This window comes from Loxodonta africana, chromosome 4 (assembly GCF_030014295.1).
Source record: "Loxodonta africana isolate mLoxAfr1 chromosome 4, mLoxAfr1.hap2, whole genome shotgun sequence".
In the NCBI taxonomy this organism is placed as follows: domain Eukaryota; kingdom Metazoa; phylum Chordata; class Mammalia; order Proboscidea; family Elephantidae; genus Loxodonta; species Loxodonta africana.
Window position 1 is genome coordinate 121235875 of NC_087345.1, and position 25020 is coordinate 121260894.

Genomic DNA, 25020 nt, shown 5'->3' on the forward strand with positions numbered 1-25020 from the left:
GAAAAATAAAAAGATAAAAAGAAAGAGGAAACAAATTTAAAAAAAAGAAAAAGAACTTAAAAAGCTCCAGGGATCCCACCAATGTGGTAGCATGGACCAAGAAAGCAATTCCTCAGCTAAGTGGTGCTTCACAACCTGTCAAGAAGGAGTAAAGATGGTACACAGACTCAGGTGTTCAAGAGAAAGGAGGGGGAGGAGGGAGAAGCAGGGAAGAAACCAAAAGAAGCTGAGAAAAGCAACACTAGCAGGAAAGGAATGGCACAAAATGAGCCGGCCAGTGTAGGTGGGGCAAAACTGTATGGCATGAAGCCAGTGCCTCCTGGCCACAGTCACTAGGCCCTGCATGGGGAAATGGTGAGTTGTCCCATGGGGATGTGGTGGAGGCCAGCAGTGGGAAGAAGTGTGGGGGGTGGGAAAGTTGTGTGTCACTGATTATCAGGTGCTCTGTCTTCTGCTAGAAGCTCCATGAATCTGCTTTTCTGTGCTGCTTGTCTGCCAGTCTCTGCCTGGAGTCCACGATGGTGAATCTGTGCTTTGTTAGCTGATAGGAGATCTCCAGTCTGTATCTCTCCTTGTTCTCTCTTCTGTCAGTTTCTTGTTCCATCCAGTGTTTGGCTGAGTTCTTTATCTCTTCATTTGATGCTTAGGGTTCTGGGATTGTTGGTTGTCTCTGTTTTACTTAGTTTCTTTTTTTGGCTCTTTGCTGTGGCGGGACAGCATGCTGCTTCTGTCTATAGTGCCAAGCTGACCTCACTTCCAAAGCTTCATTTTTTATGTCATTCCTGGAAGAGGTTAAAGATCCTCTTTTTTCCATAACATGCCAAAATCATGTACAATCTCAAAATATTACCTATTATCAGGTAAATATAGTAACCTATTTTCCTGAAGCAATTCTACAGGCTCTAGTGAGGGCAATTAATTTGGCTCATTGGGCTGAAGTGGCTTCAGGGACAACCTATCTTTCAAGAGCATTAGTAGATGTTGTAACAGCATATTCAGCTTAATAGTGAGGATTAGTAGGATTAGGTTTTAAATAAAACCCCCCCACAAACAAAACCAAATCAAGATTAATTAAGGGTGTCTCTTGTAAGCCTTTCCAACGGGCTACAGATTGCTCAGTCAAGTCTAGACAGTAGCATATAGGATAGTTGTTCTCATTAGTTGCAGGGAGAGGATTAGCTGGATTTTAGAAGGCCAGGGTGTAGTCTAATGTGGGATGCAGCCAGGAGGAGACTTTCATAGGTAAGCCTGCTGGCAGAAAGATGTCTGTCAAGGCAAAATTAAGTAAGGCAGATACAGCATAAGTCATATAGACTTCTAAAATTTTTCTCAGCACTACATCTGCTGTGGTTTCCATTAGTTTGGCAGTAGCAGCCAGAGCCGTAAGTCAGGGAGGGTATCCCCTGGCTACAAGGTCAAGTTGTGAGCTACAATAACATAGGGGTCTTTAATGTTCTCTATATTTTTGAGTTAGTATGCCTAAAGTGTTTCCAGATACTTCATGTACAAATAAGGAAAAATATAGGTAGTAAATAGGAAATCCTAGAGCAGGCAGGAAACCCTGGTGGCGTAGTAGTTAAGATTTATGGCTGCTACTAACCAAAAGGTCATTGGAAACTCTATGAGGCAGCTCTACTCTGTCTTATAGGGTCACTATGAGTTGGAATTGACTTGATGGCAGCAGATTTGTTTTGTTTTGTTTTTAGCTTTTTGAGTGGGCGTGTGCATTAAAGCCCTTTGCAATTGAACTACAGCCTCCAGATCATCCAGTGTAATTTGGAATGAATCTTGTTCAGAGAGTTTTAAACATTTGCATAAAGATTGAGCCAACAAAGGAAAATTGGGAATCCAGGTCAACAATAGCCACAGAGTCCTAGAAACCCCTGTAGCTGTTTCTTTGTTTTGGGTATAGAAAAGACAAGAATAACTTCTTTCTGTTAATCAATAGAGATGCTTTCTGCAGAAATTAGGTGGCCTAGTATTTAACAGAAGCCTGAGACAACTGTGATTTTTCTTCAGAAACATTGTTTCCACCAGAAGCCAAATGTTTTAATAAAGCTACACTGTCTTCAATCTGGAAACCCTGGTAGCATAGTGGTTAAATTCTATGGCTGCTAACCAAAGGGCTGGCAGTTCGAATCCACCAGTGGTATCAGAGATGAGCAAAAAAAGGTTGTAAATCTTCAATAGGACGAAAAAATATCAGAACAGATTGAGAATGAATCGACATTTGTTCCTAATTGGTGACTTGCAATCTAAACTTTTGAAGTTTTAGTTCTCTGGCACAGCGGCTTTTTAAACAGGTGGGGTTAACAGCAGACAGGGTGACTCCAGTGTCACTTAAAAATTGATAACATTCTCTGGTAATAAATAAAGTAGTTTCACCTTGGAGATTAAGATCCACCACAGGAAAAACCCCCATTTTGTCCATGAAGCCACTTCATTCTGAATCAGGTAGTTGAGTTTTTAAGGGGACTAGGTCAGTCTTTTGTTTATATATTTTGTAATTATAGCGTTTATTTTTCCAATAGTAACAAGTACCTGCCTTTGTACCATTTTAAGGTTCAGGATGTTTCTTTGTACTAGGAGACCGTAATTGTTGTAATTGAAGGACCATTAATTTGTTAGCCTTAGAAATCCTTTTGGCTTCAAGAATTTGGGAAAGTTTTTAAGCTAAGTTGGTTAGCTTGACAATAGGAGCTGTCTCCCAGTATAATCAATGTTGCTTTACTATGGCTGAGATCTCAGATATGAAAAAAGCACTGAAAGTTCCAGAAGTACCCGGTGTGGTCAAAAACTAGCCCAGAGTATTTGGAAAATTTTTGGAGCAGCCGAGTCTGATAATCATAAACACTTTCATCTTTATTTTGTTAACAAGAGTGAATTTTAGACCAATCAATTGAAGGAAAGTATTTTGGGATAATCTCTAGCAATTTCTACACATGACTTGGGAGTCTTTCAATGATTTGGTCGCCATTTTATCAATATTGAAAGACCTTGTGGTCTTTTCATTCTGCCCTGTCCTAGTCATAATTGGGCTTTCCCTGGACCAGTAATCTTGTGAACAAGCTTATATAAATCCCGGAGCCCAGGATGGTAGGCTTCAACTAAGATTTTAAATTATTCAGAATATTTGTAGGTGTCCTCATGGATTTTAGGAAAATCTTTCACAATGCTATGTAATTACTAGCATGCCCCCAGGGCAAAAGTGATACAAGAGGAATCTTCAGCGTTACTCCTGGGGCAAATTTTAAAGGGCATTTCAGAAATGGGTTTATTTAGTGTTGTTTTTTTTTTAGGGAAAAAGGGAAGTTGAGATAAAATGTTATCAGAGGAGTAGGAAGACAAAGAAGGGTATAGAGAGGTAGCAGCCAACAGGGAAGCAGAAGGAGTAGGAACTGAAATTTGACATTATAATATTAATTTAGAGACAGTGTCCTGCAAGGAAGTAGTTTTACTGTCTTGATGTCTTTCAGATACCCAAATAAACCAACAAAAGTACTGCCACAGGGACTGTTGAATCCAGAAATGATAACTTAGAGAGATCAAAAGAACCCCAAAATAGCCACTCATCTTCCAAACTATCTCAAGTGAGGTTATGACAGACAGGCAAAAACATGCACATTAAAGGTCCAAAATTCTTGTTTGTGTAGTGAACAGGAGTCCTAGAAGATAGCTCTAAATCTCCTTCGGATATGGCATTTCCAATTTTATGACAGTCAAAACAAACTTTTACATACAAGAACCAAACTAAATTCACAATAAAATTTGAAAAGCTATCAACACAAGGGAGCAGAGCTCAGATTCAAGATTTTTTTTATTTTTTTACCTTAAAAGATTCCACAGGATTTGCCATGGAGAGCCCAAAGTGGCTCAGGTATTACTGTGCCCACGTCCTCATGTCTTGGTGATTGAAGAAGATAATGCACCTTCAAAACCCTATTTCAAAAGTGGGTATGGGAAAGAAGAGAAAGAGGAGAGAGAAACAGGAGCCTAAATAAATAAATAAATAAAAGTGCTGAGGAAGCCTGTCATTGGAGTGGCGTAGACCTGGGGAAGCCCTGTGCCAGTGACTTTCTAGCCAGGCAGTAAGACACAGTCCATCAAGAAGGGACATATATGGCACATGCAGATACATGGGTGGGAGAAAGAAAAGGAAGGAAAGGAGAGATAAGAAACTAAATTTTAAAAAAAGGAGAGTAAGGCATACATGGCTATGTGGCTAGGGGAAAGGAATGGAAGGAATATAGAGAGAAACAAGAAATCAAGAGAAAAAGGAAAAAGAAAAAGATGCTAGGTGGTTGGGAGGAAGGAAAGGAAGGGAGGTAGAGAAAGACAATAAACTGAGGGGGAAAAAAAAGAGAGAGGAAAGAAAAAAAATGCCCCAAGAGAGCCCACTTGAAGTGAGTCCCTAGCTGAGTGGCTCTGCATAGCCCTTCCAGAAGAAGCAGAGACAGCACATGGTGCCAGGTGTTCAGGAGAAGGGTAAGGAAGGGAGGTAGAGAGAGATAAGAAACTGAGATAAAAAAGAGGAAAGACAGAAAAGAAAAATGCCCCAAGGGAACCCACCAGAAGTGGGTCCCCAGCTGAGTGGGGCTGCACAGCCTGTCAAGAAGGAGCAGAGCTGGCACATGGCACCAGGTGTTCAGGAGAAGCATAAGGAAGGAAGGTATAGAGAGACATGAAACCAAGCAAAAGATGAAAGAAAGTAAAGAAGATAAAAAAAAAGATGCCCTAAGGGAGCCCATCAGAAGTGGGTCCCCAGCCTAGTGGCATTGTATAGCACCTCAGGAAGGAGTGAAGATGGCACATGGTGCCAGGTGTTCAGAAGAAGAGTAAAGAAGGAATGCAGAGGGAGACAAGAAATCTAGAAAAGAAGACAGAAAGAAAAAAAAAATGCCCCAAGGGAGCCCACTGGCAGGGTGGCATGGACTGGGAAAGTAGTTCCCCAGCCGTGTGGCACTGCATAGCCCATCTAAAAGGAACAGACATGGTGCATGGTGCCAGACGTTCAGGAGAAGAAAGGGAAGGATAGTAGAGAGAGATAGGAAATCAAGAAAAGAAAAAAAAAAATCTGCAAGGGAGCCCACTGGCTTGGCGGCGCAGACTGGGAAAGTGACTCCCAAGCCACTAGGCACTGCACACCCCATCTAGAAGGGGCAGAGATGACATACAGTGCCAGGTAATCAGGAGACAGGAAAAGAAAGTAGAGAGAGATGAGAATCTGAGAAATGAAGAAAAACCAAAAGGAAAAAAGGAAAAGAAAAAAAAGAAGAAATACCCCAGGGATCCTACTAGTAATAAGGGAAGTGGCTCCCAGGCCTCAGGGCACAGCCCTCCTAGAAGGGGTAGAGATGGTACACAGCATGCCAGGTATTCAGGAGACAGGAAAAGAAGGTAAGTAGAGAGATACGAGAAATGAAGAAAAACAAAATGGAAAAAATAAAAAAAGTAATAATAAAAATTAAAAAGAAAAAAGAAATGCCTGCAGGTATTCCACTGTTGTGGTGGCATAGACCGGGGAAATGGCTCCCAAGCTACATTATGCAGCTCCCCTAGAAGGGGTGGAGATGGCACACAGCACCAGGTATTCAGGAGACAGGAAAAGAAGGTAAGTAGAGAGAGATAAGAAACTAAGAAATGAAGAAAAAGAAAAAAGCCCCAGGATTACCACTGGTATGGTGGCATGGATCCGGGAAGAGGTTCTACAGCTGAGTGGTGCTTCACAGCCTGTCAAGAAGCAGAGATGTCACATGAAGCCAAGTGTTTGAGAGAAAGGAAGAGAAGGAGGTGAGAGAGACGGAGGAAGCCTAATGAAGCCAAAAAAAGCTACAAAGAAATGGCACTGAAGAAGCAGGCCAGTGTGGACAGCGCAAATCCAAATGGCATGGATCCCACTTCTCCCTAGCTGAAAGACCTTGGCATGCTGGGAAGCAGCGGAGGCCAAGCAGGGGGAAGAAGGATGGGGAATGGAAAAGAATGTATTGCTGGTTACTGGGTGCTCTATCTCCTGCTGGGAGCTCTGTGAAATTGCTTTCCTGTACTTCCTGTCCCCTGACTTCCAACAGGAGTCCAAGACGGTGAATCTGTGCTGCGTTAGCTGATAGGGGACCTCCACTCTGTATCTCTCTTCATTCTCCGTTCTCCGTCAGTTTCTTATTTATCCATTGCTTCTTCGAGTTCTCTATCTCTTTGTTTGATGTTTAGGGTTCCAGGACTGATGTTAGTCTTTGTTTTACTCAGTTTTTCGGGTCTTGCTGTGGGGGGATGATGTGGTGCTTTGGTCTATAGCACCACGTTGGCTCCACCTCAGAATGAGTTTCTTATCAGTCCTACCTGCCAATAAAACTCCCTCTAAGTTTCCCACTAACAGAATAATGTAGGAACCTAGATTTTTTAGATATTAAGAGAGTATGTAATCCTCAGTTACAGTATTAAAGAGCAGAGTATAGAAGGGTAGGCTTGGAGATGTGAGAAAAATGGCCATCACGGTCCACCCCTTTGGATACTCAGCATCTGTAATACTTCCTTCTAAGCATATTTAAATTTCCATAAAACACTAATAGCATTTTAGTGTGTCCTCCTAATGTGAAGGAACTACACTTCATTCACATGAAAACATTTTCACCCCCTGTTGATATATGTTAGATTCAAAGTCCCAACACACACTATATCCCTCATTGAAGTGCTGATAAGTCTATTTCCACTTGAACACAACCTCACCTGGATATTCTGTAACCTAAAGAGTCATTTAAAAAGTTAACCAAAATAATAGAAGAAATGAGAAGATGTCAGCATTTTTAAATATACACATTACAATCAAGGAAGGAAATATACATAAAAGTTTCTTTATGTTTTTGTCTTATAACTTGTCACAAAGGTGTAAATCGATAGCTATAACTTCATTGTCTTCTTGCGTATTCAATGTGCCTTTGCCTTCAGCCAGTACTTCAGCTATTTGAAGTTTTTCTTACCTAAATCTTCATTCCTGAAGGAACTGAGTCCTCAATAATTCTGTCTTTATTTAGTTTTTACCATTCCATGGAATTTAAGAGGTTTGCCAGAAAATTATCTGAGTTTAAGACAAAGCACTCTGTACCAAATTGTGTAGCATTAATCCAATCTCTCCTTGATAATTGTAGTCAATTGCCCAGCTGAAATATTAACTTCATTTTGTCTCCTGGTAGAGGGTCATAAAGAGTTGTAAATTGACAGGGGTCAGGGACAAAATCCAATTCAAGAAGCATTATTCAAAAAGCATTATTAGGCCTTCTGATAGAAGCAATCTTTCCTTTGGAAGGAATGCTTCTAAAGCAACATCTGAAATGGGCAGAGTCCAAAGGAAAGGTGATGAGAAGCAAAAACTGTAAGAATGGGTAATTAATACTGTGCCAGTGACCAATAGGGAAATCAGAAACTACACTAGCCGTTTCAAATACAGAGTGTTTTATTGACAGCTGATTGCACAGCTATTTGAAGACAAAAATAGAAAAAAACAAAAAAGGAATGCTGAGGTAACCCAGATATTACTAAGTGCAGGAATCTATTACCCCCCTTACTTTTAACTCAAAAGTTCTTCCCATGTCCTACAATCAACTTGCAGAGTTTGGCCAATATATTATATTGATATTTTGAAGAGTTTTTCTCTCTAAGATACTTTATTTCCATTATGTCTTTCCTAGGCCAGTATGAGGAACCTACATCTACCAGTTACCAATTCCTACCAAGGTATGACTATCACCTCCTCATACCAAAATAAATAAATAAATAAAACCAAACCCATTTCCGTCAAGTTGATTCTGACTCATAATGACCCTATAGGACAGAGTAGAACTGCCCCAGAGGGTTTCTAAGGAGTGGCTGGAGAATTCGAATTGCCAACCTTCCTGTTAACAGTGGTATCTCTTAACCACTATACCACCAGGGTTTTCGCCTCCTTATACATATCTACCTAATTCTTCAGGTAGGAGAAAACTTGCCAGTTCTGTCTTATTTTAGGAAAAAAATTCCCATAAAGAGAAATTTGCAGCGTGTGGCAAAGCAAATTTTATATGACCTTGTCCACATACTTTTGTTTGTAAAAATATGCTCTAATACATGATTTCTATCCTTAATAATAGTCCATTTATTGAGAAGGATATTTCATATTTTTGATTAAGAAACCCAGCTATTGAGGATCTCAAGAATGCCAGCCAAATAATGTTGAAAGGTTAAAAATATTGTCTTAGTGTGAATGAAATTTAAGTGACTTATGTCTTTTTCGTCTAATAAAAAAAAATCACAGAAAAACATAACATCCTCATAAAAGGCAAAATAAAAAGGATAGAGAAAATGGGGCTCAATGGTCCTATTTCCTATTTGCAATAAAAAACAAAAAAGTGAAGGAGCTAAATCAGCCTTGTAGTAAATACAAGGGAAGAGGCATCCTCCAATGCCTCTCTAAACATGTGAAAAGTCATTTCAAATTTTGTGAGCACATACTAGGTACTTATATATTATTTCACTTAGTTAACAACGCAGTTTTCAAAAATGCTGTCAAAATATTGAAAATAGATATGATCTGGGAAATAATCTTGTCTAACATCATTATTTTAACATCAGCAAAGTTTGCTGAAGAATCAATGCAAACACATAATAGTCACAGTACAAGAAGCTGGTTCTGGAATCTAGAGGAAAGAGGATAGGCTCAATGAATTATTTGCTTTGGTTTTTGTTGAAGATATCAGAAAAAAATGACTACCTTCAAATCCTTTTAAAGTTGACAATGTCATATATATTTCTTCAAACAAATGTTTAAGGACATGTGGTATAAGGGCATATATTAAAACCGACTGATAAAATAGTGTGAATAAATGCCAAAATCAGATGTCATCCTTCAATGGTTGTAAAATTATGCTATTATAAACTCCTATCCTGTGTTTAGGAATGATCACAAGTAGGTGAATGGCCACAGGAAATCCAGGGTGCAAAGGGGAAGAGAGCTGTCATGTTGTGGGGATTGCAACTGATGTCACAAAATAATATGTGTATACATTTTTGAATGAGAAACTTAACTTGAGCTGTAAATGTTCACCTAAAGTACAGCTAAAAAAAAAAAAATGGTCATAGTAGACTGGTGATGGCTGTGAGATTTTCAAAAAAGATATTAAACTTATTTTTATTATTTTAATATAATACAAATTTATACTGCAGTCTGTTTTCAATTCTTTCTTGTTTGTTTTCTTACAATTACACAATGAAATCAGTAGTTTCTAGATGACAAAATGAGGTCTGTGGGAGTATGACCCCCTGGACACCCTTTTAGCTCAGCAATGAAGTCACTCCTGAGGTTTGCTCTTCGTCCAAAGATTAGGACCATGAAACAAAATGAGACTAGAAGGGCACACCAGCCCAGGGGCAAGGACTAGAAGGCAGTAAGGTACAGGAAAACTGGTGGTAGGGAACCTAAGATCAAGAAGGGAGAGTGTTGACATGTCATGGGATTGATAATCAATGTCACAAAACAATACACATACTATTTAATGAGAAGCTAGTTTGTTCTGTAAACCTTCATCTAAAGTACAATTTTAAAAAATGCTAAAAAAAAATGAGGCCCATGGTCACAAAATAAGTGATTAAACCTGGGTATAAACTTGTTTTATAATTCTGAGTCATGCATTATTAATTCACGCAGCTAGATATCTTCTAGAGTCTAGAAAAAAGAGAGTACAGATAAAGTTTTTGTGCTCAGGGGACCTATCTTTTCTTGGGAAAAATCAGACCAAAAAAAAAAAATAAATAACGTGTGATGGATTGAATTGTATCACCTGCAAATATCTGTCAACTTGGCTAAGTCATGATTCCCTTGTATGATTGTGTGATTGTCTACCATTTTATCTTCTGATGTGATTTCTGTCTATGTTACAAATCCTGTCACTATAATGTAATAAAATGGATTAGCGGCAGTTATATTGATGAGGTCTATGAGATTAGATAGTGTCTTAAGCCAGCCTCTTTTGAGATATAAAAGAGAGAAGGGAGCAGAGAGATGGACCTCATACCACCAAGCAAGCAGCGTTGGGAGCAGGGCACCTCCTTTGGACATGAGGTTCCTGCGCTAAGATGCTCGCAGGCCAAGGGAAGGCTGAGGCACCACAAGGAGCTTCCTTCAGAGCCGACAGAAAGAGAAAGCCTTACCCTGGAGCCAGCCCCCTGAATTTGGACTTTCAACCTACTGGGCTGTGAGAGAATAAATTCCTCTTTGTTAAAGCCATCCACTTGTGGTATTTCTCTCATAGCAGCACTAGATAATAAAGACAAAAAGTAAAAAAAAAAAAAAATTAGTCTAATATCAGATAAAAATAATGAAAAGAATAGAGGCTAAGATGTAAAGAAGTAATGGGTGTAAATAGGGATTACTTTTTTTTTTGCTAGAATGATGAGGAAAGAGACATTTCAGGAGAGAACTAAATTCTAAGACAGCAAAAATGAAAAGATTGTTTTAAATGCAGTATTTTAGAGAGGCGACGTGCTAAGTGGAAATATCTTAAGATACAAAAAAAAATTGGCTGTGTTTTACTGGACACAAAACAGAGTGGTCAGAGAAGTAGGCATGGATTAGATAATGATCATGATAAGCAGGTTTTTCTTTCTTTTTTATTTTTAGAACTTCATCCTTGGATTCCTATGGATACCAAGGGGGCAGGAATGGACTCAGGGCTTGAAAGGTTGTTGCAGTAGTTCAGGAGAAAAACTATACATGTACGTATATATATGTATATACTGTTGTTGTTAGGTTCCATTGAGTTGGTACAACACAAGGAGACACTGCCAGTCCAGTGCCATTCTCACAATTGTTATGCTTGAGCCCATTGTTGCAGCCACTGTGTCAATCCATCTTGTTGAGTGTCTTCCTCTTTTTCACTGGCCCTCTATTTTACCAAGCATAATGTCCTTCTCCAGGGACTCATCTCTCCTGATAACATGTTCCAAGTATGTGAGACATGGTCTCGCCATCCTTACTTCTAGGCAGCATTCTAGTTGTACTTCTTCCCAGACAGATTTATTCATTCTTTTGGCAGCCCACGGTATGTTCAATATTCTTTGCCAACACCACAATTCAAAGGCATCAATTCTTCTTTATTCTTCCTTATTCATCATCCAGCTTTTGCATGCTTATGAGGAGACTGAAAATACCATGGCTTGGGTCAGGTGGACCTTAGTCTTCAAGGTGACATTTTTTGCTTTATATATATGTACGTATTCAGTGTAGCAATTGTTAGGCTTTTGAAATGCTGAAATTCTCAAAATACCTTCTGCATTCTATTAACCAAAGAAAGTCACAAGATCAGCCCAGAATCAAAGAATGGTAAAAAAGATTTCACCTCTTAATGTACAGAGGGTTCCCCTATATCCCTTACCTAGTTTTCTCAGTTTATAACATCTTACATTACAATGGTACTTTTGTCACCACTAAGGAACCAGTATTATATTATTTATATTACTAATATATTATAATCAGTTCCTTATATTACTAATAACTAACTGCCACATCCTGCATGTGTCTGTCAGTTTGTCCTACTGTCGGGGCTTGTGTGTTGCTGTGATGCTGGAAGCTATGCCACTAGTATTCAGATGCCAGCAGGGTCACCCATGGAGGAGAGGTTTCAGCTGAGCTTCCAGGCTAAGACAGACTAGGAAGAAGGACCCAGCAGTGTACTTCTGTAAAGCATTAGCCAGTGAAAACCTTATGAATAGCAGCGGAACATTGTCTGAATAGTGCTGGAAGATGGGCCCCCCCCAGGTTGGAAGGCACTCAAAAGAAGACTGGGGAAGAGCTGCCTCCTCAAAGTAGAGTTGACCTTAATGATGTGGATGGAGTAAAGCTTTCAGGACCTTCATTTGCTGATGTGGCACGACTCAAAATGAGAAGAAACAGCTGCAAACATCCATTAATAATCGGAACCTGGAATGTACAAAGTATGAATTTAGGAAAATTGGAACTCCTGAAAAATGAAATGGGACACATAAATATCGATATCCTAGGCCTAAAAAAAAAAAAAATTTTTTTTTTTTTTTTGGCATTAGTGAGCTGAAATGGACTGGTATTGGCCATTTTGAATCCGACTATCATATAGACTACTATGCTGGGAATGACAACTCGAAGAGGAATGGTGTTGCATTCATCGTCAAAAAGAACGTTTCAAGATCTATCCTGAAGTACAACGCTGTCAGTGATAGGATAATATCTATATGCCTACAAGGAAGGCCAGTTAATACGACTATTATTCAAATTTACGTATCAACCACTAGGGCCAAAGATGAAGAAATAGAAGATTTTTATCAGCTGCTACAGACTGAAATTGATAGAACATGCAATCAAAATGCAATGATAATTACTGGTGATTAGAATGTGAAAGTTGGAAACAAAGAAGAAGAATCAGTAGTTGGAAAATATGACCTTGGTGACAGAAAAAATGCCAGAGATCTAATGATAGAAATTTGCAAGACCAACGACTTCATTGCAAATACCTTCTTTCACCAACATAAACGGTAACTATACACATGGACATCGCCAGATGGAAGACACGGAAATCAAATTGACTACATCTGTGGAAAGAGAAGATGGCAAAGCTCAATATCATCAGTCAGAACAAGGCCAGGGGCCGACTGTGGAACAGACCATCAATTGCTCATATGCAAGTTCAAGCTGAAACTGAAGAAAATCAGAGCAAGTCCATGAGAGCCAAAATATGACTTTGAGCATATCCCACGGGAATTTAGAGATCATCTCAAGAATAGATTTGTCACATTGAACACTAGTAACCGAAGACAGATGAGTTGTGGAATGACAACAAGGACATCATCCATGAAGAAAGCAAGAGGTCACTGAAAAGACAGGAAAGAAAGAAAAGACCAAGATGGATGTCAGAGGAGACTCTGAAACTTGCTCTTGAGCATCGAGCAGCTAAAGCAAAAGGAAGAATTGATGAAGTAAAAGAACTGAACAGAAGGTTTCAAAGGGCGTATCGAGAAGACAAAGTAAAGTATTATAATGACATGTGCAAAGAGCTGGAGATGGGAAACCAAAAGGGAAGAATACGCTCAGCATTTCTCAAACTGGAAGAACTGAAGAAAAAAATCAAGCCTCAAGTTGCAATACTGAAGGATTCCGTGGGGAAAATATTAAACCATGCAGGAAGCATCAAAAGAAGATGGAAGGACTACACAGAGTCATTATACCAAAAAGAATTAGTTGATACTCAACCATTTCAAGAGGTGGAATATGATCAGGAACTGATGACACTGAAGGACGAAGTCCAAGCTGTTCTGAAGGCATTGGCGAAAAACAAGGCTCCAGGAATTGATGGAATATCAATTGAGATGTTTCAACAAACAGATGCAGCGCTGGAGGTGCTCACTCATCTGCGCTAAGAAATATGGAAGACAGCTTCCTGGCCAACTGACTGGAAGAGATCCATATTTATGCCTACTCCCAAGAAAGGTGATCCAACCGAATGTGGAAATTATAGAACAATATCATTAATATCACATGAAAGCAAAATTTTGCTGAAGATCATTCAAAAGTGGCTGCAGCAGTATATCGACAGGGAACTACCAGAAATTCAGGCTAGTTTCAGAAAAGGATGTGGAACCAGGGATATCATTGCTGATGTCAAATGGATCCTGGCTGAAAGCAGAGAATACCAAAAGGATGTTTACCTGTGTTTTATTGACTATGCAAAGGCATTCGACTGTGTGGTTCATAACAAACTATAGATAACACTGTGAAGAATGGGGATTCCAGAATACTTAATTGTGCTCATGAGGAACCTTTACATAGATCAAGAGGCAGTTGTTCAGACAGAACAAGAGGATACTGATTGGTTTAAAGTCAGGAAAGGTGTGCATCAGGGTTGTATTTTTTCACTGTACCTATTTAATCTGTATGCTGAACAAATAATACGAGAAGCTGGACTATATGAAGAAGAACGGGGCATCAGGATTGGAGGAAAACTCATTAACAACCTGCGTTATGCAGATGACACAACCTTGCTTGCTGAAAGTGAACAGGACTTGAAGCACTTACTAATGAAGATCAAAGACCACAGCCTTCAGTATGGATTACACCTCAACATAAAGAAAACAAAAATCCTCACAACTGGACCAAGGAGTAACATCATGATAAATGGAGAAAAGATTGAAGTTGTCAAGGATTTCATTTTACTTGGATCCACAATCAATAGCCATGGAAGCAGCAGTTAAGAAATCAAAAGACACATTGCATTGGGTAATTTTGCTGCAAAGGACCTCTTCAAAGTGTTGAAGAGTAAAGGTGTCGCCCTGAAGACTAAGGTGTGCCTGACCCAAGCCAAGGTATTTTCAATCACATCATATGCATGTGAAAGCTGGACAAAGAATAAGGAAGACCGAAGAAGAGTTGACACCTTTGAATTGTGGTGTTGGCGAAGAATATTGAATATACCATGGTCTGCCAAAAGAATGAACAAATCTGTCTTGGAAGTAGTGCGGCCAGAGTGCTCCTTAGAGGAACAGATGGCTAGACTGCGTCTTACATACTTTGGACATGTTGTCAGAAGGGATCAGTCCCTGGAGGACATCATGCTTGGCAGAGTACAGGGTCAGCCGAAAAAAGGAAGACCATGAACAAGGTGGATTGACACAGTGGCTGCAACAATGACCTCAAGCATAACAACGGTTGTAAGGATGGCGCAGGACCAGGCAGTGTTTCATTCTGTTGTGCATAGGTTCGCTGTGAATCAGAACGTACTCGACGGCACCTAACAACAACAACTGCCACATTTTATTTGGATTTCATTTGGTTTGTTCCGAATGACAATTTTTGTTCCAGAATACTATGAAAGTTACCACATGTATTCTGTGAAGAGGCAAATTCTCTGACTTTTTTTATTTTTTAGCTTCTAGCATGGGGTCTGATATTTTATAAGAACTTAATTTTTTTAATGACCTACACAGATAAACCAATTATTTCAGCCTATCTTCACAAACTTTTCTATCCCCAAATGATCAAAATATGTATCTTGCAAAATCAAATAGTCAAAGAAAAAATAACATATTTGGTTGCAAGCATATTAGGTGTTTGGAGTGCCTGGATGCAAACAGTTAGCAGCATTTGGCTGCTAATCAAAAGATTAGAGGTGCAAGTCTACCTAGAGGCACCTCAGAAGAAAGGCCTGGCTATCTACTTCTGAAAAATCAGCCATTGTAAACCCCGTAGAGAACAGTTCCACTCTGACACACAGGGGGTCTCCACTAGTGCAAGTTTGCACAATAGCAGCTGATATACTAAGTGTTTAAGTTCATTTGCTTCTGCTTCTTTGTCTCTATGTCTGTTAATCATCACAGTAAACCAAGCAGAAATTACTTTCTAGTCATTGAAGAAGTGTATGCGTGTGTGTCTTAAATGTCCCTATTAACTTATCCTTGATTGGTTGTAATTAAGGGACTAATCCACTAGAGGCATGCTCAGTTCTGTCTGGTTGTGCCAATATATCATTTTCATTTTTGTTCTTTTAATTTATTTCTTCCACTAGATTCCTTCAACTACATGCTAGGAAGGTGAAAGTTTAATAAACACTTAACCACCCTGTTAAAATCTAATATATAATTTTAAGCTGTGTTGGGTTCAGTACTTGCTAGTTAAAAGAGAGAGAGAGAAGGAGGAAGAACAAATCAATTTTGCTTTCCAACATTGTGAAGATGATTTTCAGTAGTGCTTAAGAACTAGAGGAGGGAAAGTGATTGATAAGGTAATTAAATGATAAAAAGTATCAGGCAAGGATGCAGAAAAAGTACAAATGAGGAAAATGATCAAGTATGCTTGATCTAAAAAAAATTACAGTTTCAAATCATATAAATTATAATTCTTGGAGCAGAAAATAACCCTGTTCTTTGCGTATAATTTCGTTTCAAAAGCTTTTTTTTTGAAGGAAATCACTATGGGTATGCTTTCTCTTCCTCTAAATTTTTCCTCCTATTAGTGTCATGATTTTAAAACAACGCAATTACTTCATCTTCCATGCCATTTTTCCAGTTAGATTTATACCTTTTGTTCAGGAATCAGGAATCTTTAAAATATTAATAATTATCAGTTTTCCTTGTTTTGCATAATTTTTCTGGATTATTACAGGTACCACACAAATCAACCACATTAACATGGGTACTTGTGAAGTGTCACACATGCTAAACAAAAAATGAATAATTGTTATAGATTATAGGTGTTAGTGTAGTATTTCATATCTAGGTGAACTAAAGACTTTTCAGATGTAATAGGATAATTTATACTATAGAACTTTAGTGTCTAATTCACTGATATCAAATTGAACCCTTAGTGAAATATGTTACTTTTTCATGCTACTAGAGCATAATTTAAATTTATTTTGAAGCAACATTACGGACATTAGCAATAGAACTAAGAGAATTGACTTAATCACTAAATTAATAGCCAATTTTGGTAGCATTATTATTAGTGGCATATAGATACCAGCAGCATCATTAGTGTGTTGTTTTAAGCAGGTAAGTTGTAGTAATTTGTTATGCAGCAACAGAAAAATAATATAGATGGTTACTTCTGCAAGCTTCAACCACCTCCCTGATTCTGAACCCATATGGTTGCCCTTTTCTGTTATGATCTTGGTTGGATGTTTTTCTAAACCTATCTAAGGATGATAGTACATTACACACCTTTCGATCTCTTTTGTACAGTGTACAATTAACACTTCACCCTCACCACCACCTCACCTTTCTCTTACCACCTCATATCTACCTAACAAAACCCTACAGTATGCTTAATGATGTCCTTAAAACCCCATGGTCTGCCTGTCCCCTTGGAGCTCTCTTCTTCTGGGTATGAGCAAGGATAGATAGCTCCACTTGCTACCAGCAACCATCTTGCAACTACAAAGGAAACAGCCTTAGAATGAAACCAACATGGATCAGGGAAAGAAAACTCTTGCATCCTGAGGACATCATTGAACTAGTGATCACATTTCACCAAGACAGTTTTCTGCTCCCTGGACTTCTGGTTATATAAGGTAATATGTGTCTTAAAGACTAAGACAGTGTCCATGCACAAATTTTTGTTTCTCGCAACTGAATACTGCTACCTACACCTTGTAAGTGGCAGATCCAGAAATCAACATTCAAGTCTATTTAACTCCTGGGCCTCACTTTTAACTATGCTGTAAAGTATGAATAAACTAAAATGTGAGAAACATAGAGATACAAACAGAAATTTAGCCTAAACATCAAAACACTTCTTCAGTCTGTGGTGCAAATGGGTTTACACACTCTGCTTGGCTTCTAACCCAAAGGTTGGTGGTTTGAGTCCATCCAGAGACATCTAGGAAGAAATGCCTGGTAATCTACTTCCAAAAAATAGCTGTTGAAAACTCTATAGAGCACAATTCTACTCTGACACATGTGAGGTTGCCATGAGTCCTAGTCAGCTTAATGACAACTGATGACAGCAGCTGATCAGTCTGATTGAGCCATCTTTGGACACAAACCCACTTTTGAACCAGAATGAACAAGGAATGGAATGCAACAACGTGCTTGTTTTCAACTCCAGCTCTTAGAACTTGGCTTTGATGAGATGACCTTCATCTGAAATATAGGGCTGTGTGGAGGAGGGGGGATTTTTTTTTTTTTTTTAATTTATTGTGTTTTAAGTGAAAGTTAACAAATCAAGTCAGTCTCTCATTCCAAAACTTATATACACTTTGCTATGTACTTCTAGCTGCTCTCCCACTAATGAGACAGCACACTTCTCCTTTTCACCCTGTATTCCCTGTGTCCATTCAACCAGCTCCTATCCTCCTCTGCCTTCTCATCGCGCTTCAGGTCAGGAGTTGCCCTCATAGTCTCATGTGTCTAGTTGAGCCCAGAAGCTCACTCTTCACCAGTATCTTTTTCTGTTTTATCATCCAGTACAAACTCTCTCTGAAGAGTTGGGTTCAGGAATGGTTCCAGGCTTGGGTTAACAAAGTGTCTGGGGGCTATGACCTCTGAGGTACCTCTAGCCTCAATCAGACCATTAAGTCTGGTCTTTTTAAGAGAATTTGAGGTCTGCATCCCACTGTTGTCCTGCTCCATCAGGGATTCTCTGTTGTGTTCTCTGTCAGAGCAGTCATCGGTGGTAGCCAGGCACCATCTAGTTATTCCAGTCTCAGGTTGATGTACTCTCTGATTTATGTGGTCCTTTCTGTCTCTTAGGCTCATCTTTACCTTATGTATTTGGCGTTCTTCATTCTCCTTTGCTCCAGGTGGGTTGAGACAAATTGATGCATCTTAGATGGCCACTTGCTAGCATTTGAGACCCCAGATGCCACTCACCAAAATGGGTTGCAGAACGTTTTCTAAATACATTTTGATATGCTAATTGACCTAGATGTCCCCTGAGACCATGGTCCCCAAACGCCTGCCCCTGCTACTCTGGCATTCAAAGCATTTGGTTTATTCAGGAAACTTCTTTGCTTTTGGTATAGTCCAGTAGTGCTGACCTCTCCCGTATTGTGTGTTGTCCATCCCTTTGCCTAAATTAGTTCTTGTCTACTATCTAATTAGTAAATCCCCCTCTTCCTCCCTCTCTCCCTCTCCCCTTTTGTCACCACCAAAGAATATTTTCTTCTCTGTTTAAACTATTTCTTGAGTTCTTATAAAAGTGGTCTGATACAATATTTGTCCTTTTGCAACTGACTAATTTCACTCAGCATAATGCCTTCCAGATTACTCCATGTTATGAGATGTTTCACGGATTCATTGTTCTTAATCGTTGTGTACTATTCCATTCTGTGAATACACCATAATTTATTTATCCATTCATCCATTGATGGACAGCATGTTTGCGTCCATCTTTTTGCTATTGTAAACAGAGCTGCAATGAACACAGGTGTGCATATATTCGTTCATGTAAAGGCTCTTATTTCTCTAGGCTATATTCCAAGGAGTGGAATTGCTGGATCCCAAGATACTTCTATTTCTAGCTTTTTAAGGAAGAGCCAAATCAATTTCCAAAGTGGTTGTACCATTTTACACTCCCAACAGCAGTATATAAGTGTTCCAGTCTCTTCACAACCTCTCCAACATTTATAATTTTATGTATTTTGGACTAGTGCCAGTCTTGTTGGAGTAAGATGAAATCTCATTGCAGTTTTGATTTGCATTTCTCTAATGGCTAATGATCGAGAACATTTCCTCATGTATCTGTTAACCACCTCAATGTCGTCTTTGGTGAAGTGCCTGTTCATATCTTTTGATCATTTTTTTAAACTGGGTTATTTGTCTTTTTGTTCTTGAGTTTTTGCAGTATCACGTAGGTTTTAGAGATCAGGCGCTGATCAGAAATGTCATAGCTAAAAACTTTCTCCCAGTCTGTAGGTAATCTTTTACTTTTTTGGTGAAGTCTTTGGATGAGCATAGGTTTTTGATTTTTAGGAGCTCCCAGTTATCTGGTTTCTCTTCTGTTGCTTGTGCACTGTTAGTGTTTTGTACACTGTTCATGCCATGTATTAGGGCTCCTAGCATTGTCACTGTTTTTTTCTTCCATGATCTTTACTGTTTTAGATTTTATATTTAGGTCTTTGATCCATTTTGAGTTAGAATTTGTACATGGCGTGAGGTGTAGGTCTTGTTTCTCTTTGTAAGTGGCCTTTTGTTTATCCCTAAAAAAAAAAATAGCTGCCCTTAAAATTCTCTCTTTATCTTTGGTTTTGGCAAGTTTGATTACAATATGTCTTGGTGACTTTCTTTTGGGATCTACCTTGTGTGGGGTTTGATGAGCATCTTGGATAGATATTTTTTCATTTTTCACAATACCAGGGAAATTTCCTGCCAAAAATCTTCAACAATTATCTCTTTATTTCTGTTTTCCTTCCCTGTTCTGGTACTCCAGTCACTCATAGGTTATTTCTGTTGATAGAGTCCCACGTGATTCTTAGGATTTCTTCACTTTTTTAAACTCTATTATCTAATTTTTCTTTGACTATATTGGTGCCAAGTGTTTTATCTTCAGTCTCACTAACTCTGACTTCCATTTCCTCAGTTCTGCTCCTTTGACTTTCTATTGAGTTGTCTCTGAAATTTTATTGTTAATCTTCTGAATTTCTGATTGTTGTCTCTCTATGAATTCTTGCAGCCTATTAATTTTTTTCACTAAGCTCTTGAATAACCTTAAGTTGCTCTCTTGATTTGTGTGTGTGTTCCTTGGCTTGTTCTACATTTTGCCCGATGTCCTTCCTGATCTCTTGAAGAGTTCCGTATATTAATCTTTTGTATCCTACCTCTGGTAATTCCAGGAAGACCTCTTCATTCCAAAGATTACTGATTCTTTATTTTGGGAGCTTGTTGAAGCCATCATGGTCTGCTTCTTTATCTGATTTGATACTGACTGTTGTCTCTGAGCCACCTATAAGTTACTGTATTAATTTATTTTATGTTTGCTTACTGTGTCCTAGCCTCTTGCTTTGTTTTGTTTTGATATCCCCAAATAAGCTGTTTGAGTGAGCTAACTTGATTATTGGAGCCTTTGAAGCTCTAATGTCCTGTCGCCAGATGGCTAGTGGTGTTGCCAGGTATATGAGCCTAGGATTCCATTCACTTTTCTTGCATGGATTCAGCTCAGGTGTCCAGGTAGTCGGTCACCAAGTGTGTGGTGCAAGCTCCCACCTATGGTCTTAGAGGAGCAGTAGTGATTGGTATATGCACAGGTTTCTTGTTCCAGCAGGGGGTCACACTCTAAGTAAGGCAGGTGGCTGACAACCATCCCCCAATTGTCCATGAGGAATGTGTGTCCCTGTTCTATAGAGTGCACAGGTGAGTGGTCTCTGCAGCCATGCCGTAGGCACCCAATGCTTTTAACTGTAAGGACTGGGAGTCACCAATTATCCTTGGATCCCTGTCATGGGTGGCTGGGTGGTGTGGGTGTAGTCACCAGTCCTTAAGCCCCTTATGCAGGTGAGTGAGGACCCTGCATAATAGGCAGAGCAGCGTCAAAAGTCGAAAACCCACCTTTCCACTGCACAGCTGAAATAGTTAAAGTCAGACCTTAGGCACGTATGCCCTTGCACTGTAACTACAAAGGCCTAGCTGCTGAAATGGGGCCACAAGAGTCCATGCAGGGGTGAAAGACATTCATAGTTTGTGCACCATTTGTGCCTGGACAGGAGCCACTTCTGCCCTAAGTTCCCAGCTTAAAGGGTCTGGTAGATTATTTTTTCCCCATTTGTTAATTTATGCCTCCTTCAAGCCTGGGAGAGTGACTCAGAGCACGCAGTGGGACCTATCTCAGGCCCAGGGAAATTGACTATCACCAAAGCTGGCTTGGGGCCTGGGGGAGAGGGAGGAGGTATCAGATAAATGGGAGAGAGCCCTTTCGAAAGGGGTGCTTTTAGATCTGTGTGGTAAATTAGATGCAAGCACTTAACTTTTGCTGAGAGCGCTGCTATTCTTCCCTGATTCCTGAGGCATGAGTAAACACTGTTGCTTGCTCTCTGTTGCTAAGAAAATTGCATCCAGCACACTACCGCCAGCCCCGCCATGGTTGTACCAGGGGATCGGGACTTAGGGGCACCAGTTCCCTCTGTGTCAAGTCTGGAAACTCCTTGCTGCTTCTGAACTGTCTCTGCCTCCCCCTCCACTCAGTCTGATTTCTTAACTTTGCCTTTGATGTTCAGGGCTCCTAGTTTGTCATAAAACCCACCCACTGCCGTATATATACAATCAATTCACATGTTTCTTCAGGTCTTTTTTGTAAGAGGGACCATCGGAAGTATCTGACTACTCTGCCGTCTTGGCCTGCCTCCTCTGGATTTCTTTTTTAACATGATCTGGTTCTAGTGTGTAGATAAAATGGGAGCAGAAGGGATGTTAAGGAGGCAGCCATTATTGTCCATTATGATGTGTAATCTTGGAGAAATTATTTAAATTTTCTTAATCTTATTATTGTTATTCTTAGATGGTGACAATAGCAGTATTTATTTTTTAGGTTTCCTGTAGTGACTAAATGAAATGATGCATATAATATGCTCCACGCAATGCCTAATACATTCTGAAATTTCAACTAACCTTAGAAATTATTAGGTATTTTTGTTTATTTACCTCCACATTTTAAAAGAAATTACAAAGTGTGCTTTCCCCAGATTCACACTCCCCCCTTTCCTAGCTTTCTCTGCATCACTGTATTTTGACCCTTATGACCTGCATCACTAAATTCTCTTGCCTGGTAGCTTCTGAATGGCTCTGACCAATATGAAACATAGGCAGATCAGAGAAGAAGGAACTTTGGGTATTATTTGCCAGACAGGCTTCATCCTTTGAGTCATCATGGATTGATTGAATTAATTACCAAATTTCACAGCTCCTTTCTGATCTTCCTCAGCATAGAGATATTCTCTCCAGGTTGTAGTAGTTATTCTGTTTCTTTAACTCTTTGGCCCCGAGGTGTTTACATTTCCCTGAGGAAGCCCTGTTGGTTTCCTTACACCTGTCTACACCTTTGCTTTACTAAACTTTTCTCAACTTTCCCATTTGAGTGTACATTTACTGCTGGGACCTTGACTGAATACTGTCACTCATATTACTTTTTCAATTTTCTAAAAATCAATTCTACTTTTACAGCTTCAAATGATACTTTCATATTTGATATGGCATATTCAAATACATTGCAAATTTTATTTATCCCAGACCAATGATCATCTCCATACCTTCTCTTCTATTTATATTTCTTTATATCTCCTTATATCTTATATCTTCTCCTTATATCTCTTTCAAACAGGCCATATTTTCTTGTATACTATTGAGAACCTCAAGGATTTAAAATTTTTTCTTGTAGTGTTTGTAATACAAAATTTTCAAGGTTTAAGCCTTGCTATGAATCCTCAGAAGAATATATATATATTTTAAATTTTGTTACAATGTATTTTGATAGATATAATGGACATGTGTCATGATTGTGTTCACTTATACATTTTGACCATCATTACTTTGTTTAAGAAATTTCCTACAGTAAGTTCTACGTTTTAAAGATTTAGCCAGAAACTCATATTCCCGACCTGCTTGGCAGATAGGGCACAGGGATGTAATATAGACTCTACTGGCTCAATGAGGTGATAGGCTCCATGCGGAATCTATTTCATAGTGAAATGCCACTAGACGTGTCTGGCTTTTGGGCACCAGCAATGAAGTTTGGAGCCTAACATCAGCCATTCAACCTATCAATTTTATGGCCAACTGTAGAGTTAGTAGAGTCTTCATTGGAGCAGTCCTAGAATATGGCAGGAGTTGGCTAATACTAAAAATCCTCCATGCCTAAATTTGTCTTCTTTGGAGATTCTTAGGGCTACCTATTTTCACACAGTCTATCAAAAATGCAGGATTACCATGGCATGTAAATCTTGGTTACTACCATTGTCCTGGCTTTATCTTAGTTTCTCATCTTTATTTCTCTTGTCACAGTTCATCCGCAGGTTTTAATTTTTTTGTAAGTTTGAAACACATATATTTCACAATTCATTAAATCCTTCATGTTTTCATTTTTGGAGCATTTCAAGGCAGGGAGAAAAACATTAAAAAGAATTATCTTTCAACTTCTCTAAAATTTATTGAATATGTTGATGGTAAGTCTTATTTTTGGTTACAATGTGATTTTTTGTCTTTTACTTTTTTTTTCTTTTGATCTTTCTACATATGTCTACGTAAAAGTAGAGTTAAAATCAAAAGAAAACTCGTTGCCATTGAGTCAATTCTAACCCATAGAGACTCTATAAGACAGAGTAGAACTGCCCCATAGGGCAGTAATACTGTAATCCTCATGGAAGCAGACTGACACATCTTTCTCCCATGGAGTAGCTGGTGGATTCAAACCACCAACCTTTTGGTTAGTAGCCTAGCACTGAACTACTGCACCATCAAAAAGCCAAAACCAAACCTGGCCCGTCAAGTAGATTCTGACTCATAAGAACCCTATAGACAGGGCAGAACTGCCCCCCTAGGGTTTACAAGCAGCCTCTGGTGGATTTGAACAGCCAACCTTTTTGTTAGCAGCCAAGCTCTTAACCACTGAACCACTAAAAAAAAAAGGGGTCCTAAAAGCCATGTAATCTGTCCTATTTTAAATGAAAAATTTGGCTATTTTTTGAAAGGATAAAAAGTTAACAGGCCAATTATGATGAACCTTGGGATGAAAGAAGAGGACTTATGCCAAAATTATATAAACGAAATAATAAAGATTACTTGAAAAGCCAAGGATGAAATTTTTCAGATGTTTATCTTCAACACATTTGTCCCTGAATAAAATGTCACGATATCAGAAAACGGGGTCTAGATAGGGAGGCATATGTTGAAATTCTGACTCTGTTACTACAATATAATCTTGAGCTGATAATTTAATTTCTCTAATTTTGTGTTCCCAATTATAAATTGGACATAATATTTAATTCATAAGTGTATTTTAGCTTAAATGACGTGAGAAATGTTAAAATACATTGTTCAGATTCTAGAAGTAGTCATTGTATAAATGCCTGTTAAATTTGAAACTCAAACCCTGAATCCTACATACTTGTGGGTCCTCCGCTCTTGTGTATAGAAGCCATCTGTTTTCCTTCCCAATAAAGTCAAGTGTGAAAAGCCTAAATCTGTTCATAAACATCATATCTACACTAGTTCTTGATTTTCCCAACTTCTGTGGTGTCTCTTTTTGTGGGCATTGCCTTTTCATACTAAGAACTTACTCCTTAATGACATATCAGTCATTACTATATGCAAAATTGGTTTTTTAAAAACATCATCACAGAATATGATAGAATAGTCCATCTGAATAAGTTAAAACATTCATATTCTTAAATATTTACATTTATGTCATAGAAAATTAGGAAAGAAACAATGTATATATCATGTTTATAATATTTTGAAAGAGTATATGCAATTATGGAAACCCCAGTGGCATAGTGGTTTAGTGCTACAGCTGCTAACCAAGAGGTCAGCAGTTTGAATCCACCAGGTGCT